The sequence below is a fragment of the Lycium barbarum genome, chromosome 2 (assembly GCF_019175385.1).
Source record: "Lycium barbarum isolate Lr01 chromosome 2, ASM1917538v2, whole genome shotgun sequence".
Taxonomy (NCBI): domain Eukaryota; kingdom Viridiplantae; phylum Streptophyta; class Magnoliopsida; order Solanales; family Solanaceae; genus Lycium; species Lycium barbarum.
Window position 1 is genome coordinate 91,708,261 of NC_083338.1, and position 14,263 is coordinate 91,722,523.

The 14,263-nt window shown below is 42.8% G+C and overlaps 1 non-coding gene across 1 annotated transcript; it reads right to left on the bottom strand.

Moving 5' to 3' along the window:
* Window positions 1-221: 221 nt before the first annotated feature.
* On the bottom strand, window positions 222-327 carry LOC132629566 (small nucleolar RNA R71). Its single transcript, XR_009578335.1, has one exon. It is a non-coding gene; the product is annotated as a small nucleolar RNA R71 (small nucleolar RNA).
* Window positions 328-14,263: the final 13,936 nt, after the last annotated feature.

Genomic DNA, 14,263 nt, shown 5'->3' on the forward strand with positions numbered 1-14,263 from the left:
GAATGACCCTCAACGTCATTTGCAGAATTTTGTGGATGTGTGTGCTAATCACATCCAGAATAATGTTCCACAAGATGCTATTCGGTTGAGGTTATTCAAATATTCCTTAGCTGGAGAGGCTAGAACATGGTTCGAGAAACTGCCCCGAAATTCAATTACTTCCTGGGCAGAGATGGTTGCGGATTTTCTGACAAAGTGGTACCCCCCTAGCAAGAAGGCTGAGATTCGCGACAAGATATATGAGTTTAAGCAGCGACCGGGGGAACAACTGTATGAAGCTTGGGATAGATTCAAGGAGTATTTGCAGAAGAGCCCGAATCATGGTTTTCCGGAAAATATCTTGATGGAGAAGTTCTACCGACGGTTGGATCCAGTGACACAGTCAGTAGTTAACAATGCAGCTTATGGGTGTTTTATGAACAAGACGTTCCGACGAGTGACCACGATACTTAACAAGATGACAACTCATAATCAGGTTTGGCACTCGAACAATGCTGATGTGGTCCCGTATGGTAGTGCTGTCACACCCCAATCCCGACAGGGTGTGATGGGCACCCGACCCCATATCTGGAGCCGAGCGAACCCACTGACTCTTATTACATACATAAACTCTTGAATCACTTAAGAATAAAATACATAGTAAGCTCTCCAATTTTTTTTCATAAGTAAAGTCTATCATCATATAAGACCCGTGACATGAACATAATAACATATTGACTGGCGAAGCCGTCTACAAAGCTGACACTCTATACCCACGACTCTGTCTGCAAAGTCTCTAACATCGAACAAAACATCATGGCTCATATACTATGACTCGGCAGCACTCCAGAACAAGTGGAGTCTACCGACCCCGCTGGAACGTCTTCTATGCTAGCTTCACTCGTCTGGGTGTACCTGCGCGGCATGAACGCAGCCCCCGAAGAAGAGGGGTCAGTACGAACAATGTACTGAGTATGTAAGGCAAGAGTAATAACATAAGATCATGGTAGAAGACATAGAGAATAGTATATAGTAAGAACATAACTTGTACCTCTGCTTGCCTCTTAGGGCAGATATCAAGTAAGCTAACTTTCCCTTTTTGCAACAACATATACACATTTACATGTAAACTGCCCAACCATATAGGTATGGGGTACTTCTGTCTGAGCATATCATGGAACAAAAGAGTAACCTGAACATATGAGTGCCCTGGGGGCGGATGCCATGCATGCTTTATCTGGTCATGTCATATCATGTCGTATCATATCATATCATGTCATGTCATGTTATATCATATCATGTCATATCATAGCGTGTCACATCATATCATGTCATATCATATCGTGTCATATCATGTCGGGTCATAGCATAGCACCGAACAATGTCGGCTCGCCCACATAGCACCGAAATACATCGGCTCGCCCATATATCCCGCGTCCGGGCATCCCGCGTCCGGGATGGTAAGCCAACTGACCAGGTGGCAATGAAACATGTTTCCCTTCCAATCCCCATGTATCCTTTCCCCCCACCCCATGTAAATATTCATATCTCATATACATATGTCATATAAGCATGCAGGAGAGCCCAAAGAAAATCATGTATCCATCGGAGTGACGTAAGGTCGGTGACCTCCGATTACATTATGGAATAACCGTGATCGCTTTGTCTCACCTGGAAGGAACGAGTATTTTAAGGCGAGACTATCAACGGAGAATGGCATTAGAAGAAAACATAGTATGAAATCATGGGCATCATACACATCAATTCATGTGCTTTGAAATCTTTAGAGAATAACGTCATGACCAAGGAATAGAATTAAAGATCATTAACTAGTTGGGCACTTTCATACTCACATTGAATTCTTGACTTAAGACACTTGGTCATGGAATCATTCTTGTCATACTTACCATGGACATATTCTCTTCCTTACATCATCATTATCATTATTATCATAGAAATATTCTCATTGGAATAGTTACAGTACTTGTCACTTGATAAACGGAACAATAAGGAAAATCCGGGAACAATGGGCCCTCCTCCGGTCAAATGAGGTGGCGTACCAAATTTACGTACATTACATTTCATGACGTCACTCGTGGGGGTTTTAAGGTAGTCAGGTCATATTTATGCAAGTTCTAGATGCTTCGGAGGTTTTTTCCAACATTTCGCACACTTTCTAATTCAATTCCATTGAATGAAATAGGAGAAACTTTAGGTGCGGATTCCGGAGAATAGAGTTGTCCCCGAGGCTCGTATCCAACCTAGTATGCCTAAGACATGCCAAGCAAGAAAGGATAAAACCTTACATACCTTTTTCCGCTCCTTATGCTACTCCAAATTCAAGTTGCAAATCCGCCAAAATCTACAAATTGGTCATATTTACCAAACCTTAATTAGCGCATCTAGAAGTTGAATCTTAAGGTAACATTTGTCTACCGAAATTTCGGCAGCACTTCCCCTATAAATACACCATCTCCAAAACTTCAACTTAGCTAATTTAATCAACAAAAATCCGGGAATTCAACCCGGCCAAATTATCAACAACAATGCCAACAATCATAATAACAATTTCAATTAACATACTACTTCATTCAAGACCTTCCAACTCCAACAAAATCAATAACAACCTTATAATTTATATTCCAACAACACCATACTAACAACCTTATATGCCATACATGCAAGAACATCATATTAAATCTTCATAAACTTCTAGAACAATTTTCCAACAATTACCACCTAAACTAAAATTATTAAGCTTCCATTTTCCATCATAGATTTCACTACAACAACAACCAACATACAAGATAAAATTTGCTCACTCTTCTAGCACCACACGACCACACATGCACACTACATATTTTCATGAGTTTCATTCACTTCAACATTACCACAACAATCATGATACTAAGTAAAATTAATTCATCATTTCTCCACAAATGCAACTAAATTCAGCCAACACCATACTCACACGGCCACACTTCAACATTCATGTTTTCATGTTTCTCATTCATTTACACATCCTACAATATACACAAGCATCCATAACATATAAAGAAGATTTGTTCTTACCTCTTTTTTCCTTCAACTTTCCTCTTGGTTAAGATGATGAATTTGTACAAATGGATGATTTTCTTGTTCCAACAACTCTTCCATGTTGTAGAGGGCCTTCCAATTGGTGGGATTGCTAGGAGAAAATATTTTTTTGTGATCAATTTCCATGGCATGAATTTTTGGGGTCTTGGCCGAAATGGCCCTTCCCCTTTCTTTCTTCTTTGTTCTTTAAAATTCTAGAAATTTCTAGGAAATGTTATGAAATAATGATGACTTAGTCATCTTTTAAGCTTATTCATTAAGCTTCTAATTGGGCCTAAGCCCACCCCCTTTGAATGGCCCAAATGGCCTCTTTAATTGCAAGCCCACCTTTTTTTTTTGTCCTACAATTTATGAAAAATTATTTTCCAAATTCCAAATTTGCCCTTCGTCTTCCTCCATATTTCCACGAGTCATATTGCGAATTTCCCTTCATGCCCTTGACCTTTCTTAATATTCCCACTTCAAAATTTTCATAAACAACTTGTACACCAAACAAGATCAAAATTATAGTCTTGTTCTTAATCTTCTGCAATTATCTTAAATTATCCGAATGCGCAAAAATGCGGGATATAACAAGTGCTATGCTCCAGAATATAGTGAAGGAGAATCAGGACACCCAACAGACATTGTCAGAGCTTGCAACAAATATTTCCTTGCTGACAAAGAAGTTTGATGAATCTCAAATCAAAAAGGTAAATGTTTGTGAGGATGATGCAATTCTGCCAAAAGGGATGTACCATGCTCAAGATGCTCCATTCCTTGATGGGCCACCTATGCAGGTTGAAGATGCTAATTATGTTAATAACTCTCAATGGGGTTATCAGAGACAGAATTACCAGGGTGGCTATCAGAATCAGAATCAGAACCAATGGAGACCTCAGCAAGGTCAAGGTGCTTACAACAACTCTGGGAACTACAACAATAATTATGGTGGTGCGAACCAAGGGAGCTACAACAACAACAACAATTTTGGGAACAAGAGTTCCAATCCTTATATACCACCAAAAGGGCAGTCGATAGAGCAGGGTAGTTCAAAAGTTAAAGCAATGCTTGAGAAGATTCTGGCTAATCAATCGAAGTCTGAAAGGACTTTATCTGGGCTGACAGAAACAGTGAGTTCTCATACAGCGGCTATTCAGAAGCTTGAGTCGCAGATGAGGGATATATCTAGAGAGCAGCACCCTCCTAAAAAGGGAGGACTTCCGAGTGACACTATTCTAAATCCCAAGAATGGGGGAGGCGGTATAGACCGCGCATTTTCCATCAGTACTAGAAGTGGCAAAATAATACAGGGGGCTGCTGAGGAGGTGACTGATCTTGAGCAGATAAATGAAGAGAATGAGGTGCAGTCTGAAACACCCATTATTGCTGATGAGAGGCCTACTGACAAGAAGGTTGCTGATATTCCAAAGATGGTGAGAGAAGCTGATGACACAAGTAAGCAGGCTGTAAAAGGGGCTCTCCGCCCTTTGACACAGCTTTTCAAAGCTAAACCTCCTTTTCCTCAGAGGTTGGTAAAGAAGAATGATGATGCGAAGTTTGAAAAGTTTTATGATCAGCTGAAGCAGTTATCTCTGAATTTTCCCTTCTTGGAAGTTGTCAAAGAGATGCCCGGTTTTGCGAAATATCTGAAGGAGTTGCTGACTAAGAAGAAGACGGTTCAACATGAAACCGTGAGTTTGACTCACACTGTGAGTTCTATTATCTCAACCACAACTGTTCAGAAAAAGGGAGATCCTGGGGCGTTCACCATTCCTTGTTCTTTTGGGTACCATGACTTTGCTCGCGCTTTGTGTGATAATGGGGCGAGTATTAATTTGATGCCCCATGCTATATATAAGCAATCAGGTTTAGGAATGCCACGGCCGACTACGATGAGGTTGCAGATGGATGATAGGTCTATCAAAAGACCTGTTGGGGTGGTTGATGATGTGATTGTGCGGGTTGGTGAGTTTTTGTTGCCCGCTGACTTCGTCATTCTTGACTGTGCTGTTGAGCAGGACATTTCTATCATTCTGGGGAGGCCTTTCCTTGCTACAGGGAGGGCTTTGATGTATTCTGAAAAAAATGAAATCCAATTTCGAGTCAACAATGAAGAAGTGACTTTTCAGGCTAGCAAAGGGATGAAGTTACCAAGTGCTTATGAGAGCATTTCGGTAATTGATTCATTTGATGTAGTTGATGATGCAGTGGAGTTCAAAATGGAAGAAGAGAGCTTGGGTGAGGCTTTGGCTGGCATTCTAATGAATTTCGATGCTGAAGACATGGAAGGCTATGAGGAGACAGTTAACTCACTTGTTGGGTTGGGCTCATACACATACCACCCAAAGAAGCTGAGTCTTGATCTGGGAAATAGAACAACTCCTCCAGCAAAGCCTTCGATCATTAAGCCACCTAAGTTGGAGCTTAAGTAGCTCCCGTCACACCTGAAATATGAGTTCCTTGGTCCCAACAGCACATTACCGGTGATTGTTTCAGCAACATTGACTGAGGAGCAGATTGTGCAGATTGTGCAGATTTTGGAGGTATTGAGGGAGTATAGGCGTGCTATTGGTTGGACCATAGCAGATATTCGAGGTATCCCATCTGGGATCTGTGAGCACAAAATTCAGTTGGAGGAGGGCAGCAAACCAAGTGTAGAGCATCAGAGGCGACTAAATGAGAATATGCAAGAGTTCGTCAAGAAAGAAATCATCAAATGGCTAGATGCAGGCGTGGTTTTCCCGATCGCTGATCGTGAATGGGTGAGCCCGGTCCAATGTGTTCCTAAGAAGGGCGGCATCACTGTTGTACCGAATGCTAAGAATGAGTTGATCCCGACCAGAACTGTCACCAGTTGGAGATTTGCATGGATTATCGCAAGCTCAACACAGCCACGAGCAAGGACCACTTCCCTATGCCCTTCATTGATCAGATGTTGGATAGACTAGCAGGGCGTTCTTATTATTGTTTCCTTGATGGTTATTCGGGTTACAATCAGATCGACATTGCTCTGGAAGATCAGGAGAAGACCACGTTCACTTGTCCTTATGGGACATTTGCATTTAGTCGGATGCCTTTTGGTTTGTGTAATGCACCAGCGACCTTTCAGAGGTGCATGATGTCAATCTTCTCCGACATGGTGGAGGATTTCTTGGATGTGTTCATGGATGATTTTTCCGTGGTGGGTGACTCATTTGATTATTGTCTTGGCCATCTGGGTCAAGTGCTAAAAAGGTGTGAAGAGACTAATCTGGTGCTGAACTGGGAGAAATGCCATTTTATGGTAAAGGAAGGAATCGTCCTCGGTCACAAAATCTCTGAAAAGGGAATCGAGGTCGATCAAGCAAAAATTGATGTGATCTCCAAACTTCCTCCACCTATCTCAGTCAAAGGTGTCCGAAGTTTCTTGGGGCATGCTGGGTTCTACAGGCGCTTCATCAAAGATTTCTCTAAAGTTGCCAATCCTTTGTGCAAGCTTCTTGAAAAGGAGGCTAAATTTGTGTTTGATGAGAATTGCCAGAAGGCGTTTGAGGAGTTAAAAGTGCGTCTCACTACTGCTCATATTATTGTTGCTCCTGACTGGTCCCTACCATTTGAACTGATGTGTGATGCTAGTGGTTTTGCGATTGGTGCTGTGCTTGGGCAGAGGCAAAATAAAATTATGCACCCGATCTATTATGCTAGTAGAACACTGAATGCTGCACAGATGAATCACACAGTGACAGAGCAAGAGCTGCCTGCCATTGTGTTTGCCATCGACCAATTTCGGGCCTACTTGTTGAGGTCCAAAGTTGTGGTTTATACGGATCATGCAGCCTTGAGATACCTCATGGCAAAGAAGGAAGCAAAGCCGCGACTGATCAGATGGGTGCTACTGCTGCAAGAGTTCGATTTTGAGGTAAAAGACCGAAAGGGCACTGAAAACCAGGTGGCTGACCATCTCTCTCGGCTTGAAGAAGCTGGGAGACCGTCTGATGAGCTTGATATAGATGATGCTTTTCCAGACGAGACGGTGTTGGCGGTGTCAAATGAGGTAGCACCATGGTATGCTGATTTTGCCATTTATTTGGTAACAGGTATAGTTCCCGATGACATCAAAACTTACCAAAAGAAGAAATTCTTGCGGGATGCTCGGTAGTACTATTGGGACGAGCCTTATTTGTTCCGCACATGCGCTGATAACATCATTCGGCGTTGTGTTCCGGAAAGTGAAGTGATGGCAATTCTAAAGGCATGTCATGACTCTCCTGTTGGGGGTCATCATAGCGGAAACCGGACTGCAGCCAAGGTACTTGAGTGCGGCTATTACTGGCTGACTATTTTTCATGATGCTAATCTTTTGGTGCGGTCCTGTGATCAATGTCAAAGGCAAGGGAATATCGGCAGAAGGCAAGAGATGCCTATGAATTTTGTTATGGAGGTGGAAGTGTTCGATGTCTGGGGATCAACTTTATGGGACCTTTTGTGAGTTCTGGTGGAATGAAATACATCTTGGTAACTTTGGATTATGTGTCAAAATGGGTTGAGGCGGTGGCTTTACCCAATAATGAGGCCAAGAGTGTTATGGGGTTCCTTAAGAAGAACATATTTACTCGTTTTGGTACTTCGAGGGCGATAATCAGCGATGGTGGATCCCACTTTTGCAATAAAGCGTTCGCGGGACTGATGGAAAAATATGGTGTAAAGCATAGGGTGGCAACGCCTTATCACTCTCAGACAAGTGGATAGGTTGAAGTGTCCAATAGGGAGATCAAAAGTATTCTAGCAAAGACAGTGAATGCCAATAGAACTGATTGGGCCCGCAAGCTCGATGACGCTCTATGGGCATACCGGACTGCTTTCAAGACTACAATTGGGACTTCACCCTTCAAGCTTGTATTCGGGAAAGCTTGTCACTTGCCAGTTGAACTTGAACACAAAGCTATGTTGGTGCTGAAGAAGCTGAACATGGATTGGGAGGAAGCAACAAAGCTGCAGTTGTTTCAATTAAATGAGATGGATGAATTTCGGTACAAGGCATATGAGAGTGCAGCCCTTTATAAAGAAAGGATGAAGCAATACCATGACAAGAAGATTCTGAAGCGAGAGTTCTACAAGGGCGACTCTGTATTACTGTTTAACTCTCGGCTGAAGTTGCTACCGGGTAAGCTTAAATCCAGGTGGTCGGGTCCGTTTGAGGTGTTAGGTGCTTCACCCCATGGCGCGGTTGAATTGAAGTCCGAAGATGGTACCCGGACATTTAAGGTGAATGGGCAGAGATTGAAGCACTATCACGGAATGGTGTCGGAGGATACGGTTGTCGATCGCTACAGGTTGAAACACCTCGGAACGAACAATGATCTGGTGTACCAAGACAAGGAGTGATTGGTCACCACCGTCGTGCCGCGACGTTAAATTAAGCGCTTCTTGGGAGGCAACCCAAGTGTAATGTTTATTTTTCTTTGTTGTTCTTCGTACATATAGGGTAATGGTTGTTTTGGTGCAGGAATATATGATAGGAAAAAAAAATTCTGTTGAAATGCAGGTAAGTTCAGTTGTCAAACACTGTTCCGCTACATTGAAAAAAGACGCCTGAAGTTTATGGACCGTATTTCACAATACGGCTCGTAAACCAGGGCGTATTTAACAATGCTGCAAAACAGTGAGCACTGTAATGTAACATGCTGGTTTACGACCACGTAGGACGGACCATATTTCACAATACGGTCCGTAAACCTGAACGTAAACTAACATGAGCCAATATAGTACACTGCCAACAATAACATCTCTAAATACGAGCCGTAAATCAATTTACGGACTGTATTTAGAATAATAAAAAAAAAAGAATAACACAGCGATTTAAATATAACGAGCAGTTTATATCAACGGCAGAAGAACTCAAACACCACCAACTTAATATCACCCCCACGATTTTCCCACCATTAATATTCTCCCTCCATTTTTTTCAACTGAAACGATCCCTCTTTAACTTCTCTTTCATCCCCACGACTTCCCACAATAAACCCATCACTTTCCATCTTCCTCACCACCATAAATACACCAACCCTACTTACCAACTGACCCAGCTCACCACAAATTCGTATCCCCTTCTGCCCTAGGTTTAAATTCGATTGTGATTCAAGTGTGTTCTCTCAAAATCTGTGCCTACAGTGGTCAGTTAGTTCTTCACCAAAAAGGTATGATTGGATTTCCTTATTCTTCTACATCTGTGAGTTTGAACTTGGTGGTAAGTGATTGTTTAGACTGGGTTTGTGAAGTTATGCATTTGATACCTTGGTTAATGATCTTGTGGGGGATAAATATGTTTAACTCTTTCAAATTCTTATGGGTAATTGTTAATTAAACCCAAATGGGTTGGAGGGCATTCCATACTTCAAATTCAAAATTTGATGTTTTGGTCTGCCCACCAATGGCTTGACTCTGCGGGAATTATGAAAATTGGTAGAAAATGGGTGAAGTCTGAGTAACCTAGGCCCCGAACACAATGTGAAACCACGATGTGCAATGAAATTTTGAAATAAAAAAAAGTTTGTCTGTCTGTGGTGCGTAATACGACTTCACTTTACGGACCGTATTTCACTTTACGGTCCGTATTTAAGCATGTATGATTGAGCAGATTGTTATCCAAAAAGGAATCCCAGTTTATGATCTCACTTTTATGGACTGTATGTAACTTTACGGTCCGTATTTAAGCTTATAGAATGGGATAGCATGTTATCCACTACAAAAGCTCAGTTTAAGGATGATAGATGAATCTTCCACTCCGGAAGGGGAACAATCAGGATCCGAGTACGCCGAGGTCATACCGCCACCAAAAGTCCGGGGGGCCCCCACCCAAGACACAATGGCAACCACATCAACCCAGCCCTCACCCATGACTCCATCAAAGTCTGCGTCGGAAGCCTCCCAGTCTGAAGAGGGGGATTCTGACGCGGAAGCATCAAGCAGGGGGGCTGCCACCCAGACTCCACCAAGGAGTGACTCAGTAGGGCCTAGTCAGTGCAGTGATCCGGTTGATGGTATGCCGCCTAAGGGTCGTAAGCTTGTCGTCAGGACCAAACATTTGGATGAAGAAAAGTTGCGGTTCTCGGTAAAGGGGTCAAAGGAGTTGTATGACCAATGGATGGCAGGGTCTGAGACTGGTGGGCAGCCGTCGAGGAAAATATTTGAAGAACGGCGGCTGATTTTCGATGGTATTTCAGCTTATCCACAGCTGGATGATACCATCAAAGGGTACAAGTTAGATGCATTCACTCATGGGCCGGGAGAGTATGCTCCACATATTGTGCGGGAGTTCTATGCATCATATGGGGCCGTCCTGAAGTCGATGAAGAAGCCGAGTCTTGCTTTGCATCAGATCCCCATGCTGGAAAATGTGACGGTCCGGAACTCCCTGGTTGATATTTCCTCCAAAGCCATCAACAGGGTCTTGTTTGGAGATGATTTTGTGCCTCCTACTGATCTGCGCTTGTTCCTAGAGAAACGAGACAGAAAGCACGACAAATCCGTCAGGAAATGGACCGCAGCAGCTATCACATCTGAGCCACATGAGCAAAAATGGGTTAATGATTGGATAGCAAAGATCACTAAAAGCTGTTTGTCCACAGATGCTAAATTCTGGTGGACGTTGCTGCGATACAGGATCACGCCAACCCAGGCAGATAATACTCTGTCCACCAGTCAGGCAGTGACCATTGTCTCCTTCATGTCACGGTACCCGATGGATGTTGGCGGGTTAATAGCTGAGGAGCTGCACATGCGGGCACACAAGCCCAGCCAAAACATGGTCTTTCCGTGCCTTATCACGGCATTGTGTCGGTGGGCAAGGATAATTCCGCTTCCAGATTGGGACGGTACCATTACAGCTGCACATATAGGGGATTGGCGTAAAAATAAGGTGATAAGCAAAAAGGACCGGGAGGCGGAGCAGTCTGGCGATGACGACGACACTCAGTTAGAGATGAGTCTGAGCCGTGCCTATAGGACTGATCTAGTAGGTTCCGAGTTTGGTGCTGCCACGACAGGCCCGGAGGCTCCCACGACAGGTGTCCCAGCTACGGTCGATACACAGGGTGATGCAGCCACACTAGCTATTTCGGAGGCAAGACCTCCACCACCACATCCGGGCACACAGGGTCCTCCTTCAGGGTCTGCCACTGCTGCTGCGACAGCCGAGCCTGCTGATCCAGAGGTGGGGTTGCTACACTTCAGCCCTGCTAACTACAGCCAAATCGCAATCAAAGCGGTGCGGACTGAATGGCAAGTAGACAAAATCTTGCAACAATTCAGGCCGAAGGTGGCGAGGATAGTGCAGCAACTGGTCACTGAGGCAACCACAGAGATCCGTTCGGAGTTTGAGAAAAAGCACGAGGTGTATCAGGCTCGACTAGACAGCTTTGAGGCGAGACTGGTGACTTGAGAGCAGACCGCACCCGGTGGGGAGTATAGTTCTTTGAGGAGTGAGTTGGAGAAGCTGAAAAAGGAGCTTGACACACTCAAGATGCACGGGATGGTAGCCGCACCAGCACCAGCACCACGGGCCATTTTGCCTAGTACGTTTAAGGTGCTGGATTTGCTTGATTCTGAGGAGGAGACGGAGGATGTGGAACCTTTTGTTCGCGGTACTGGAAAGAGGGTCAGTGAGTCATCTGAGGACCCGGAGGAGTTGGCCAGGAGATTAAAAAAGACTAAAAAGAAGGATCTGCAGCAGGCGATCTTTCAATCATTGGTTGAGCCGCAGCGCCAACCTGGAGAGTCCTCAAGTCAGCCGCCGGATGCGGCGGGCCAGCCATGAGATGTTCACAGCATTCAGGTATTTTCTCGCTCCCTTGTTCTTATATTTGAAGCACTGAGACAGTACTTGATTTTTGTTGGGGGTGGGACTTATTGATAGTAGGGTAGCGTAAATATGTGTTTAGGAACCCCCTCGGCTTTTCTTTGCCAGAATTATTTTCCTGAGGGGGGTTTATTTTGTTGAAACTGGCATGTTTAGGATGTTGCTTAGGTTGAGTAGAATAATTTTGACTTATTTGGTGTTACTTTGTAACTGATGGCATGTTTGTGGTTTGTTGAAAATTTTGGACCCCTCAGAAAATTTGAAAAATGCATACTTAGAACAGTTATTGTCTGACATGATTGATTCTTTATATGAAATTGTGATTATTGGGGTATTGTGTGTGATGAATGACTACTTAGGAGGCCACAAGTGTAAAAATGATTATCCTTATGCCGATGTGTATGTGAGTTGTTAGTTTTGTTCTGTTTACGCATGTATAATCTAGAACTTTCCCGGTTAGTCTTGTTTGAAATCCGAAAGTTAGTTTGGTTGTGAAATGATCTTAGGCTTTCTTTGTGTTAATAAAGTCACTTTGCCTAAATAAGCCTCACCAAAAGCTGAAAATATCACTAGTCTTCCCCTTTTGAGCCTTTTTGACCCTTTTCTTGGCTAGCCGAATGAAACCTCACCCGTTGTGAAAATTATCCATCTTCGCACCCGTTCCCTCCTTGATGCTACTAGATAGACGAGGCAAAACGCCTAAGTTGAGGGTACATTAAATGTGAAGTAGATGTGAGAACAAAGGTTGGGGGTGGTGAAATTTGCTAGTAGAGAGTCGATGTGGTAGTTGATACTATATAAAAAAATATATATAATAATAATAATAATAATAATATATTCAATCAGAAAATTGAAACACAAAAAGAATTGCTAGTTGAATAGGAATAAAACCACATCGAGGTCGAAAACGTTAAAGAAAAGAAAGGGGCTGGAAAGAAAAGAGGCGAATCAGGGTAAAGAGATGTTGTAGTGTCAAGGAGGGTGAGTCACAAAAAAAAAAAAGTATCCTACCCGTCCCTAAGCCTACATTACAAGCCGAAACAAGTCCTAATGTGATCACAACCGAACGAGCCTAGGCTGAGAACATGGAAAATAAGGGCAAGCCTATGGTATTTGCATATGTGAATATGAATTATTTGTGAGTGTTGAGTGTCTTTCTCTTCTCGTTCATCTTCGTCCCATTCTTGTCGTATATATGTGTGTTGGGACATTCTTTGGTCTATGTGAGGGCATAAGGATGAGAATTGATCAAACTAAAGTGACCGCCGAAAGTAGCGTTTGTGTGCATGATAATATGTTCGATAATGTAATCTCATGTATTGAAGCGTCATGGTTAGTCATAACATTCTTAAAGTGTGTAATATTGTTGTACAATAGACAGATGGGGTGGTCAGTTAAAGGAAAACATGCATGCTAGAAGTTCCGAGCCAAAACCGATGTAGACATTTTTATTCTGTGATATCTAGGTGTTAGATTGAGTCGTTGCGTGGTATGTCTTTCTTGAGGACAAGCAAATACTTTAAGTTGGGGGTGTTGATGTGGCGTGATTTTTACGCCACAATCGATACTTTTCGGCTATAAGTTTTACTTGTTGTTAAGAAAGTCGATGTGATTTTACGTGTTTCTTAGTGTTTTTCAAGTAGGAACAGATTTGGCACAATCACAGTTGAAGTGCAGAACCAGGTCGTAAATTGAGGTTTACGGCTCGTATTCTACAATACGGGCCATATTCCGTGGTCGTATTAAAGGATTTCAGAAACAGAAAGTCAAGCTGAGAAGATGGTGATTTACGAGCTGAGTTTACGGACCGTATTTCAGTTTACGGTCCGTATTCCATCACGTATTTAGTCATTGAAGCGTCTGGCAGAAAGTCTGAGATTAGCAAAGTGAAAGACGACCAAGCAGTTTACGGACCGTAAACCACTTTACGGTCCGTATTTTGGAAGGTTTGTTGCACACAGCTGAGAAGACGACGTGGGCGTAAACCATTTTTACGGTCCGTAAAGTGATTTACGGATCGTATTTCATCATGACGGGACTGAAGTGCAAAATCTGTAACTTATGTAATTTCGAAACGTATAAATAGTCATTGTAGGGTTTTAATATTCATTATTCATTATATTTTTGTCTCTTGACTTAGAACAAAAACTTCTCTCTAGTTTTTGAAGATTCAAACATCAATTCAAGTATTACCAATTCCTTTTTTATTCCAAATTAAGCATTTATGAATTCTTCAATTTCTTATTTCTTGTTCTTTGTCATGAGTAGCTAAATTCCCTTGCTAGGGTTGTGAACCCAATGATGGGTGTTTTGTGATTTGGTGTTGTGATTGATATACACATAATGGATTATTAGGGTTTGATTATTCTT